We start from the raw sequence: 13,274 nt of genomic DNA, 5'->3' as shown, positions 1-13,274 counted from the left end.
AAAAAAAAAAAAAAAAAAAAAAAAAAAAAAAAAAAATCAGCCGGGCGTGGTAGGTAGCGCGCACCTGTAATTCCGGCTACTTGGAAGGCTGAGGCGAAAGGATCGCCAGAGCCGGCAGGTCGAGGCTGCGGTGGCCAGGAACCGCCACTGCACTCCAGTCTGGGCGACAGAGTGAGACTCCAACTCAAAAAAAAAAAAAGAAAACAAGCAACCTGAAAAAGTTAAAAAATCAATTTGATATTTTAACACTTATACAAGAACTTGCAAATATGTAAATGACTGCTAACTGCTTGAAAATGTCATTTAAAAAAAAATTGAACTACCTGCTTTGATAGCTAAATGGAATATACTTGTAAATGTTATTAATGCTGAAAACTTTTCTCTTTTCAGAGTATACTTTAATTTTGGAGTAGTCTGTTTAAAATAGAACAGAAAGAATAATGTTCTTTTCGGTTAAAAAAAATACTAAGAGGAGGGAATCAATTATTCCCTCCTGTCTAGTCTCATAAAACAATATTTATATCTGTAGTAAAAATTTATAAGATATTATAATTAATTGCATACAATTTGATATTCCTGGGATTCAAATAGATAGATAGATGAATGGGAAGAGAGAGAGAGAGAGATAATGGATCGATAGATGGATAGATGATGGATGGATGGATAGATAGATAGATCGTTTTGCTCTTGACTATACAAAATGTCTCTGTTACTAACCACAAATTTTTAATACTTATCAACTTATCATATAATCTAATATTTAGCAGGCACTTGTTGATTTATAAACAGACATTTAAAGTTTATTTTATGCTGGTTATAAAGACAAATCTAAAAGATTATTTCTTCAAGTATTTTGAGAAATTGCGGCATTACTGGTGGGATTTCTTTTAACGTGATATTCAATTGCAAACTTTAAGAAAAAGTGAATTTATTATTTGCTAAGCATCTTCTCCCTGCTGATTCTGAAGTAGGAACTATATATATAATCTTAATTTTTACTGTCACACTAAACTTTTGAGTTCAGGTAATATTGACTAACATGTTTTATGACAGAGCTGAAGCTCTGGCAAATTAAATAACTTCCCTAACTTGATATAGGCAATGAATATCAAATTTGAATTCAACATTTTTTTATTTAATGCCCACCTTATTTCTGCTACACCTTTATTGCTATGGAATTTTTATTTAAAACAGCAATCTACTGTACAGAATTAATGTCAGTAACACTTTTGTACACAAATGTTAAGACTTACCTTCCATCAATTGATACTGATGGTTACTATTTCTCATAACCCGCGTTAAGGAATGTTTTCTTCCAGAAACTAAGGGCTTAATAAATTTAGACAATAATCCTTAAGCATATAATACCAACAGCGGTCTTTAGAACCAGCCACATTTGTACTGAGGAAAAATATATACAAATCCTCCATTAGCAGGCTCTGCTTCCTTATAGAAAGTAAATAGTCTAACAAAATTTTTGCTAGGAAAGAAGTGCTGTCCTCACTTAAGTCACAGAAATCTCTATCACAAAGAAGGTATAATTTCATATAACAAAACTGTAGCTCTGACAGTTCATTCAATGCAGTAAGCATGGGTTCCTATTTGAGGTCCTTTTTCTGTTTTTGTTTTTGTTTTTAATTCCATGTCTGTATTGGAAATTAGGTTTTCCATTTGAAGTTTTGAAATATGCCATCTTTCAGGAAAGCATCTAAAAGTAATAAAGTCATATCTACATATTGCTTAAACATTATATTTTGAAGGGAAGCTAAGGAAAATCTCTAAAGTCACATTTGTCACTAGTATCTTGAAACGTCTTTTTATCGCTTTGAAATAATCAAGATAGTTTGACTCACAATTGGGAGCCATTTCTGTAATTGGTTTATATAAAAGTATCACACAGCAAAGATAGAATCTTAGATTAAATGTATTAAAGTATTACGTTAAGCAGGATAATTTTTATAGTAAAACACCTAGGCAATAAACTTTTGTAAAATCTCATATAACAGAAGAACTTGAATTGTGCATATTTAATGATAAGAGAATCAAATATTCCTAAAGGGAATAATGAAGACTTTATATTAAATATTTAATAATTTCATGAAATTGGTACAAGAGTGTTTAATATTATTGGAAAAAATTGCATTCAAAATAAAATAAGACAAATCAATAAAGTCAAATTTACCGTAGCAGGTTGAAAAATGCCTCCCAAGTATATCAGATCCTAGGGTCTTTGTACATGCAGTTAAGGATCTTGAGATAGAGAGATTATTCTGGATTATCCAGGATGATTCTAAACGTGATCCTTTTAATACCCAAAATGTGCATTTATGAGAGGAAGGCAGAGGGAGATTTTGTACACAGAAAAGGAAGAAGCAATGTGACCACACAGGCAGAAATCAGAATGTCAAGGCCATAAGTCAAGGGATGCCTGCAGCACCAGAAGCTGGAAGAGGCAAGGAATATATTTTTCCCTTGAGTCTGCAGAAAGAGTACAGTCCTGCTGACACCTTGATTTTGGCCCAGTGGTACTAATTTTGAACTTCTGGCCCCAGAACTGTGAGAGAATGAATTTATGTTATTTCAGCCATTGAGTTTGTGGTAATTTGTTACAAGAGCCCCAGGAAACTAATACACTATTATTTAACAAAGAAACAAAAAAGAAAAAGAGGGCTCTAATGTAAAAAGAATTATTTAAGGATTTAAAGGAAGATCATCCAATAAATGCAAAAGATATTTCATCACCTCTAAAAGAATTGTAGAATGCATTTAAAGGCAAAATTAGATACTCTCTCTTACTTCAGCAACAAATAGAAGGTGAAACTAAATAAGAAAGAATAGTAATAATTTATTTCATATGATTTGAGAATGCATTTGAAGGCAAAATTAGATACTATCTCTTAATTCAGTAACAAATATAATGTGAAGCTAAATAAGAAAAAATAGTAATAATTCATTTCATAAGATTTGACTTCCTTGGATCTTCCAAGTAGAAAAATAATAGGTGCAAATTTCCTTTAAAGTCATGTTTCATTTATTAATATATAAAGGAGGGAAATTACATAAAATAAAAGAAATAAGAAAAAGTCCAAGTTTTTAGGAACAATAATAATTCTTCAGAATGCTTTCATCAACAAAATTATTTTAAAATTATTAAATTACTATTAAATTTGATTAACTTAAACAGTACCATAAATTAATGTTATTATTTGTTAATACTAATATGCAAAATGAATATTAATTTCATCACAAGTATTAGATATTACCTCTAATGACTACAATAACTGCATTGTTTCACTGAAAGATTTCAAGCATATTTTTGGTTTGATAACTTTTGTTTCTTATTTTTCCATTTTTATTTAGCTTTCAGCAAAACAAAAGTGAATACTACTTGCTTCCATTTCTTAAATATGGCTTTTTTTCTTTTTAGCAAAAAAACAAAATAAGCAGAAAATGAGCTCCAAAAAAGACTACTTCTTGTCAGTGTTTTTAAAACTAGCATTCTCCCTTCACCTTTATTTGATCTCTTCTTTTTTTTTTGGTTTTGACAAAAAGAAGCTCAATATTATTAATCTGGCTTTGTAAAAGGCAATGGGAAAATAGAGTAGATATGTATTTTTCTTTCTTTCTTTCTTTCTTTTTTTTTTTGAATTGGAGTCTCTGTCGCCCAGACTGGAGTGCAGTGGCTGCTCCCGGCCACCACAGCCTTGACCTGCTGGGGTCCGGCTATCCTTCCGCCTCAGCCTTCCAAGTAACCAGAATTACAGGCATGCGCTACCACACCCGGCTGATTTTTTTATTTATTGTAGAGATGAGGTCTCACTGCCCAGGCGGGTCTGGAACCCGCGGGCTCAGGCAATCCACTCACCTCAGCCTCCTAAAGGCGTGGGATTACAGGCTGAGCCACCGAGCCCGGCGATATGTATTTTTCTGTTCCTGAAAGCTTAAACAAAATAGACTGATTCCTCAATAATCATAAACTACTATAATTCATGTTATAAAACTGACCGTTTTAATAGCCCTATAGATATTAAGGATATAGAATTCATTATTATAATATTCCCAAATAGCAAGTCTCCTGGCCCAGATGATTTATACCATATGTTTAAACAAAAAGGACTAGTTATACACAACCTTTTCTCAAAAGTAGGAAAGGAGGAAATACTCCTAATTCATTTTGCAAAGCTAGAATTCCTATGATGCCAAATCCAAAAGCAACACACAAAAAATAGGCTATATCCCTCACAAAAGAGATAAATAAATTCTTAACAAAATATTAGCAAATAGAATTCAGCAATATACAAAAGAATTATACACCATAACTAAGTGGTGTTTATTCCAGGAATGCAAGGCTGATTCATTAGTAAGTACAATCCTACATATGACAAACTAAAAAAGGATAACCACATGATCATATCAATTGATGCAACTGAAAAAAATTCAATGCCAATTTAGAAAAAAAACAGAAGAGAAATTTCTCAACTTGATTTACAGCAACTATATATAATTTTTAAATAGCAAATAGCATTATACTTAGTGGTGGAAGACTAAGACAAAAAGGAGTATATCTACTCCTAGGACTCCTGCTTCAAATGATGATGAAAGTTCTAGCCAGTGTACTAGGTAAGAAATTAAAGAAGGTGTAAAACTGTCCCTATTTGTAGATGGCATGTGTATCTATGTGGAAAATCCCAAGAAACCTACAAAATTGTCCTAGTACTGATAAGTGAGCTCAGAACAGTCAGATGATATAAGGTAAATATTGCAGAAATTAATTGTATAAACCAATAATGAATATGTGGACATCAAAATTGAAAATACAATAACACTTAGATAAGAGCCACTTTAGTGAAGGTATAACAATATTTGCCCAAACTTGCATGCTGAAAAGTATACGTCCCTGATAAAAGAAATAGCAAAATATATTTTAAAATGGAGGGGTGAACTATGTTTATGGATTGATTTGTTATAAAGATGCCAATTATCTTATATTGATAAACAGGTTTACCACAATTCTTATCAAAATCTCAGAATTATTTTTTTATTTACTGACAGCATTATTCTTAAATTTATATGAAAGGACAAAGAGTCAGAAGAGCTAAACAATTGAAAAATACTAAGTAGGCAGAACTAGTCTGATTTTAAGACATGAGAAAATTACAGTAATCAGAGTATGTAGCATTTGTGGGTGGATAGACACATAGTTTAATGAAATAGAATAGAGAACCCTCAAATAAATTTACACAGGTATATGCAATTGTTTTTAATGATATAGATGAAAAAACAATTTAATGAAGAAAATGTTGTCTTTCAACTAATGATGCTGGAACAATTAAACATACATAGACATAAAGAAAAAAAAATCTTTGACTAAGTTTTTTTTTTTTTTTTTTTTCAAGTTGGAGTCTCACTCTGTAGGCCAGATCAGAGTGCAGTGGCTGCTCCCGGCCACCGCAGCCTCGACCTGCTGGGCTCCAGCGATCCTTCCGTCTCAGCCTTCCGAGTAGCTGGAATTACAGGCGCGCGCTACCAGGCCCAGCTAATTTTTTTTGATTTATTGTAGAGATGAGGTCTCGCCAAGGCGGGTCTCGAACTCTCAGGCTCAGGCAATCCACTCACCTCAGCCTCCCAAAGCACAGAATTACAGGCTGAGCCACTGAGCCCAGCGACTAAGTTTCTAAGTTTCGCATTTTAAACAAAAATTAACTCTAAATGGATCTTGAATTTAAATGTAAACTCTAAAACACAAGTGAAAATATTTGAGATCTTAGGCTAGTTAAAAACAGTTTAAATATTAGGTATTTATCAGATGCATAATTTGCAAATTATGCATCTGTGGTTTGTCTCTTTACCCTCCTAATGGTTTATTTTGCTGCACAAAAGCTTTCCAGTTTGATGAGGTCCCACTTGTCTGTCTTAGCTTTAATGGTGTTTGCTTTTGGGGACTTGGTCAAGAATTCGTTGCCTACCCCAATGTGCATAAAGAAGTTTCCTATGTTTTCTTCTAAGATTCTGATATTTCGAGGTTTTACATTTAGGTCTTTGATCCATTTTGAGTTGATTTTTGTATATAGTCATAGGTAGGTGACTTGTTTCATTCTTGTGCATGTGGTCAGCCAAGTTTCCCAGGACTGTTTACTAAATTTGGTCTCCTCTCCCAGTATCTACAAGGAACTTAACCAAAGTGAAAGGAAAAACAAACAACTTCCATTAAAAATTGCACAAAGGGCATGAACAGCCACTTCTCAAAAGGAGACATACAAGCAGCTGACAGACACATGAAATAATGCTGAGCCTCACTAATCATCAGATAAATGAAAACCCAAATTATAATGACATAATTGCAAAAGTTATCAAATTGGAGTTCCTCAAAATTAAAACCTTCTGCTCTGTGAAATTTTCTATTAAGTAGATGAAAAGATAAGTTCCAAAGTAGAGGAACATACTCAGATACTTCACATCTGATTAGTTTCTAAAATATATAAAGAACATTCAAAACTCAACAGTAGGAAAGCAAACAATCCAATAAAACATGGGCTAAGGATAAAAAGAAGCATTTCACCAAGGACTATATACAAGTGACAAATAAGCACATGAAAAGTTATTCAACAACATTAGCAATTAGGAAAATGCAAATCAAATTACTACACACCTATCAGAATAGCTAAAATAGAAGGTCACAACACCAAATGCTGTTGAAAATGCAGAAAACTGATTTATTTGTACATTGGTGGTAAAAATGCAAAATGATACAGCCTCTCTGGAAATCATTCTGGCAGTTTCTTCAAAAGCAAAATATGCAAATATCATACCATCTAACAATGTCTGTGACCAGAGGTCTTCAAATACATCTAGTCATTCTCCAGCAGACACCAACTAGGTGCCATTTAATCCAATTCTGGTCCTATCTACCTTTATTTCCTTTATTCCAGGAAAGAAAGTTTGGTTAAATTAATCAGTGCATGGATTGCCTGAGCCCGTGGGTTCGAGTCCCACCTGGGCAGCGAGACCTCATCTCTACAATAAATCAAAAAATCAGCCGGGCGTGGTAGCGCACGCTTGTAATTCTGGCTACTCGGAAGGCTGAGACGGAAGGATCGCTGGAGCCCAGCAGGTCGAGGCTGCGGTGGCCGGGAGCGGCCACTGCACTCCAGTCTGGGTGACAGAGTGAGACTCCAATTCAAAAAAAAAAAAAAAATTAATTAGTGCAATCCCACATATGAACAAACTAAAAAAGGAAAAACATATGATCATATCAATGAATGCAATTGACAATATTCAATATCCATTCATAAAAAGCCTCTCCGAAAAAGAGAAGAAACAGATAAATTTCTCAACTTGATTACGAGCATTTATATATCTTTTTTTTTTATTTGGAGTCTCACTCTGTCGCCCAATCTGGAGTGCTGTGGCATGCTCCTGGCCACTGCAGCCTTGACTTGCTGGGCTCTGGCGATCTCCTTCTGCCTCAGTCCTCCAAATAGCCGGAACTACAGGCGCATGCTACCACACCCAGTTAATTTTTGATTTATTGTAGAGATGAGGTATTGCCAAGTTGCCCAGGTGGGTCTCGAACCCGCGGGCTCAGGTAATCCACTCATCTTGGCCTCCCAAAGTGCTAGGATTACAGGCTGAGCCACCAAGTCAGTCATATATCATTTTAAAATCACAAATAATATTATACTTAATGATGAAAGACTAAATGCTTTCTTCTTAAGGTCAGAAAAAGGGGAGCATATTGACTCCTAGGACTCCTCTTTCAAATGGTACTGATATGATAATTATATCAGATCCATAGGTTGAAGACCCAGAACCACAAAACTGTTCCCACCTCAGATGTCAGTTTCAATAAGGTTGTCACCTATACTACTAACTGACTGGCTACAAACTGGTGTTCCCTTGAATTTCTCCTTGGATTAGATTAATTTCTTGACTATCTCACAAACCTCAGAGAAATATATTTGCTGAAATATGTTATCAAAGATAATATAAATAATATAGATGAACAGCCAATTGAAATGGTAAGTAGGATGAGGTCAGAAAAAATGCAGAATGCAAGATCTTCTGTCCCCTTGGATAATATTTATCAATATTGTGCTTCAAAATAAATGATTGAACTTAATATCTTATACAAATGGTTGAATTTAATATCTTTATAAAAATTTTCTATATTCTATTTATGTATTCTCATAGGATATATAATCAAGCATATTTTCTCAGTATTATAATTTCTGGAATTATAGATCACATTATAATGGAGGATACAATTAAAAATTGTACATGTTATTATGCTGTAAATAAAGGTTGAAATAAAATGATTGCATTATATCTGACCATTCTTGTTCTAAAAAATATTTTATGAGAATATTAAGTATGCAGAGTTCAATATTTATGGCGAATTAAAGAAAGTTTAGGCAAAGTCTTTATTTGCTTAAAAATGCATACTCTATTGTGACATAGTAGGATTAATGTCATTTTAAAATGGAGGTTACTAGAGTTGGATATTATTTTGCCTTTTTTTTTAGTATAATCAGCTTGCTGTTTGATTCCACAATCCCCTTGGGTGCAATTTGATTCAGTTTCATAAAACTGTTTATTCGGTATGAATTTGTGAATAAATCATACCCCTCACTAATCTGTAAGGTTCATTTAGTACATATTTGGTAGAAATATAATGTTTCTCAAAGAAGATAAAGACATATTGTTGATAGCTGCTATTCCTTTTTGGAAGCACAATGTAGTGAAGCATTAAATGTATACTTAACAGATATCCAATAGTCACAAGAGCGTTGACAACTTAAATTACTTAGTTATAATGAAGATAAATAACAATCTAAACATGGACATATATTGCACCCTGCAGTGCAACTGAGTCCAATGTTGTTGCTAAGCAACTTCTTTGGATACATTAAACACACTTCTTGTGATTTGATACTATCAGGGCGCATGTGCACACACACACATACACACACACACACACAATGGTCAAAGGTTGTGTTTTAGAAATTACTGTGACCATAAAATGGATTTGAATATACATGAGTGACATAAAAATGTAATTTTATTTTGCAGTATGCTTCATTTTGTAATACTTTAATAAAAGTATGACTTATCATAGAATTTCGGTCATTCACAGTATAATTAAGGAGAAAATCCATTTATTTTCTGAGATAAACTGAGTGTTCTTAAAGGATTTATAACAGTGTTTAAGGAGATTTTTGTGAAGCAAAAATTAACTGTAGCAGTTTTTTGATCCTTTATATAACCAGAATAAATTAAGTGGTACTACACAATAAATGATATAAACATATATTTTTGTAAATTGAGGACTTTTAAACTTTCCTTATTTTATTCCATTTATATTTCTTAATTTTTAAAATTTTCCTAATTAGACTCTCACACCTAGAATCTTTCTCTTAAATTTACGTATAGAATCTACTATTGAAAGAAGATTTATAATAATTTTTTTGAGGAAGAAACATATCAGAAATAAATTCTGTAATACATGTGACCCAACAAAGCAAATTTGCTAACCTAATTTTTTCCTCTTTGAACTAAATTTATCTCACTATAAACTGCTTTTCAAAATGAGAAAAATTCATTACCTATCATTCCAGGATAAACTATCCATCTATTCCCTTGATCATTTTGCTGTCCTCTAAATAGTATATATTATTTCTTTAAGATTCAAAAAATGCTTCCAGAATAATTTGCATTAGTCAAAGTTTAGCCATTCAATGACTTTTTATAAAGAGCAGAAAAAGTTTGTAGACATTTCTTTGTGACATATTTTCCCATGATTTCCCCAGGTGTCATTGCTGATTGGGTTTTAGTGGAGTAGCAGGGAAAAGAGACTAAGTGTACGACTAGATTCACTCAACATCTAAAAAGCAAGTGGTTTTTTTTTTTTTTTTTTAGAAAGCAGGATTTATTGAGAGAACAGAAAACTTCCCAGAGCAGGAGGGAACCTGGGGGGTGCCCTAAAAAGCAAATGATTTTAGAGAGAGCAAGTTATCCTATGTCAAGTCACTGCTCTGTAAAGAATTCTAAATTCAACAGTTCTTATTCTATTTAGCTTCTTTGTTTTTAGAAGTCAAATTATGGAAAGATTAATGAAAAGTAACTATAAATTCACTTACTGGACCGACCAAATTATATCAAATAAATAATATGTTCTAAGAATTGTGCTAGGTGCAGATATAGTTATAATAATAACAATAATGTACCATAATTAAAGCACCTAAAGAATTCAAGGTAATAGATTAATACTGATAAAGTAAATTAGCATTCATGGAAGTTGTGAAAGTTGTCAGAATAAAATAATGAAGTCACTAATGTTAAAAACGGACCAAAGAGGGGGGCGAGATGGAGATGGATCCAGTTGGAGTGTGAGTCTCTGCATGGGTGAGTGTACATATGCATTAATCTGCATCTGTTTGTATGTGCAAGTGGGTGAGCAAATGTCCAACCCACGTGGGGAGACATGGGATCAAGTACCCGGGGCACCCCACAGTAACTGTTTCAATTTACTACTGTTCTGAATTTGGAACCCACTACACATAGAAGGATCCACCATTCCCAGGGCATGTCTCAGGAAAAGTCAGAAGAGATCGACTGCCTCTGGACACCTGGCACTTGATCCACACCACCACCTGTGACAACAGGCCAGGCACTGGCAGCAGGGACTATGGAGAAAACCTGTGGAGGAAATACAGAGCTGAACCTTGCTGGTGGAGGAAACATGGACAGCCTTCATTTTCTCTGTCCCAGGACTGGACAGAGACCTGCTTTAGCAAGCCCAATTCTGAGAGGCCTGCATTCTGAGATCAAGGGGTGATCTTACATCCCTCTAAAATCAACCATTGTTTGCCCAGAGAGGATAATCCAAGTGCACAATACCAGAGAGCTAGATGCCCCACCCCACAGTGGTCCAAACACAGATGCAAGCAATTGGAGAGGGAGACCTAGCAGCAGACAAACTGGGAGTTTTTCCCAGGAAGAACTGCTGGATCCTTTGCTGACTGCACCACCACAGTGCTGGCTGAATGCTGGCAGCAAGGGCCATGGAAGGAGTGCATCGAGGAAGTCTATGGCAGAGAGACCTGAGAAAGCAATGAGGAGAGGCCACACTGAGTCTGGATTGGGCTCCAAAACCTTGCCAGCAGGTCCCATGACCCAGAGACTGTGGTAACTGCTGGGGAGGGAGATATTGATCAGTTTGTGATAGGAATAGCAGCTGACAGAGAAACTGAGCAGTCTCTCTCTTTTTTCTTTTTCTTTTTCCTTTCTTCTTTTTCTTTCTTTCTCCTCCTTCCCCTTTTTTCTCTCCTTCTTCCCCCACTTTTCCCTCTTATATGTTGCCTTGGACTCGGGGACTATGCAAGCGTACCCACTGTAAGGTCATATTGTGCAGAGATGGAGAATGAGTCCCAGCTGGCCCATTCACCAGATTGCAAACATTATGACCTACCAATAGGCTGTGAATCCTTTCAGCCTCTTCCCCATCCCCCAGTAAGTGCTCAGAATTGTTAAGAGACAGCACAACGCCCACCCCCAGCCCTACTCCATAATTGATCACACTTCTAGCCCCTGCTCAAGGAAGGCCAAAGGTAGAGCAAATATCAGAAGTGACTGTGTCTCCATTTTCCACCGTGCAATGGAATTAAAAAGATAAGAGAACTGCTACAAATGAAGTAAAACCAACAAAAAACTGCTGGTGACCATCAGAACCCCGCAAAGATTCAGTGCTAGAAAGAACAGCTACTGGGGCACAAATAATGGCTATCTCTGAGAACGACAGTATCCAGAAGGTACTTACGGAGATGAGGGAATTGTTGAATAGAATAAATACAAATCAAGAAATGCAAGGGTTAAAACTAAATGAAGTGCAACACAGCTGAACAGACTCAAGAAAGGGTACTTAGAAATAACAGAAATAAAGAAATCCAGCCGGGTTCAGGGGCTCAACCTGTAATCCCACAGCGCTTTGGGAGGCCAAGGTGAATGGATTGCCTGAGCCTGCAGGTTTGAGACCCACCCAGGTCACTTGGTGAGACTTCATCTCTACAATAAATCAAAAATTAGCCGGGCATGGTAGAGCGTGCCTGTAGTGCCGGCTACTTGTAAGGCTGAGACGGAAGGATTGCTGGAGCCCAGCAGGTCGAGGTTGCAGTAGCCGGGAGCATGCCACTGCACTACTCCAGTCAGGGCAATGGAGTGAGAAACCAACTCAAAAAAAACAAAAACAAAAACAAAAGAACTCCATTCAAGCAATAAACTGACAAGCATGAGAAGCATAACTGACCAAGAAGAAGAAAGAATCTCAGAGCTGGAAGACCAAAATATGGAATCGACCTGATCTATTAAAACAAACCCAAGAAGAAAGAAGAGTCTCTCCATGAGATGTGTGATTTTTATCAAGAAAGCAAATCTACATTTGATCAGAATATCTGAAATAGAAAGAGAAATGGAAAGTACCCTGAAACAAACATTCTATGAGGTCATTCAAGAAAACTTCCCTCAGCTGGCCAGAGAGATGACTATATAAGCATAAGAGATTCAGTGAACCCCTAAAAGACATCTTTTGAGAAGACCAATCCCTAGACAACCAGTAATTAACCTACACAAACTAGGTATAAAAGAAACAATCCTAAAGGTAGGAAGAGGAAAAATTCAGATTACCTACCACAGAAAACCAATCAGAATTGCTGGAGACTTATCTGCAGAAACACTAGAGGCCAGAAAGAATTGAACCCTAATCATTAATGTTCTCAAAGATAAACAATTGCAACCAAGAATTTTCTACACAGCTAAGCTAAGCTTCATCAACAGAGGACAATTAAAAAACTTCCCAGACATCCAATCCCCAGGGGAATATGCTGCTCCCAGACCAGATCTACAGGAGATGTTTAAAGAGGTGCTGTATACAGAAGAAAAAAGAAACAAAAGAAAGATCATATACTTCACAAGATCACAAAGAAACACAGAAGCAATGGAACATACAACATACCTGCAAAAATGAAAACACACACATATATGAGCACAAAAACTAAACAAAAACAAAATAGCCTTATAGGAATTATGACAGGGACAAGTTCTCACATTTCAATAATCAGTCTGAACATGAATGGACTAAATGTACCACTGAAAAGACAAAGAAGCCGGGCTCGGTGGCTCAGCCTGTAATCCCGCGCCTTTGGGAGGCTGAGGTGAGTGGACTGCCTGAGCCTGTGGGTTCTAGACCCGCCTGGGCAGCGAGACCTCATCTCTACAATAAA

This window comes from Carlito syrichta, unplaced genomic scaffold (genome assembly GCF_000164805.1).
Source record: "Carlito syrichta isolate Samal-C Ts95f unplaced genomic scaffold, Tarsius_syrichta-2.0.1 Scaffold307118, whole genome shotgun sequence".
Classification (NCBI taxonomy): Eukaryota; Metazoa; Chordata; class Mammalia; order Primates; family Tarsiidae; genus Carlito; species Carlito syrichta.
Note: the sequence above shows the minus strand (reverse complement) of the source record.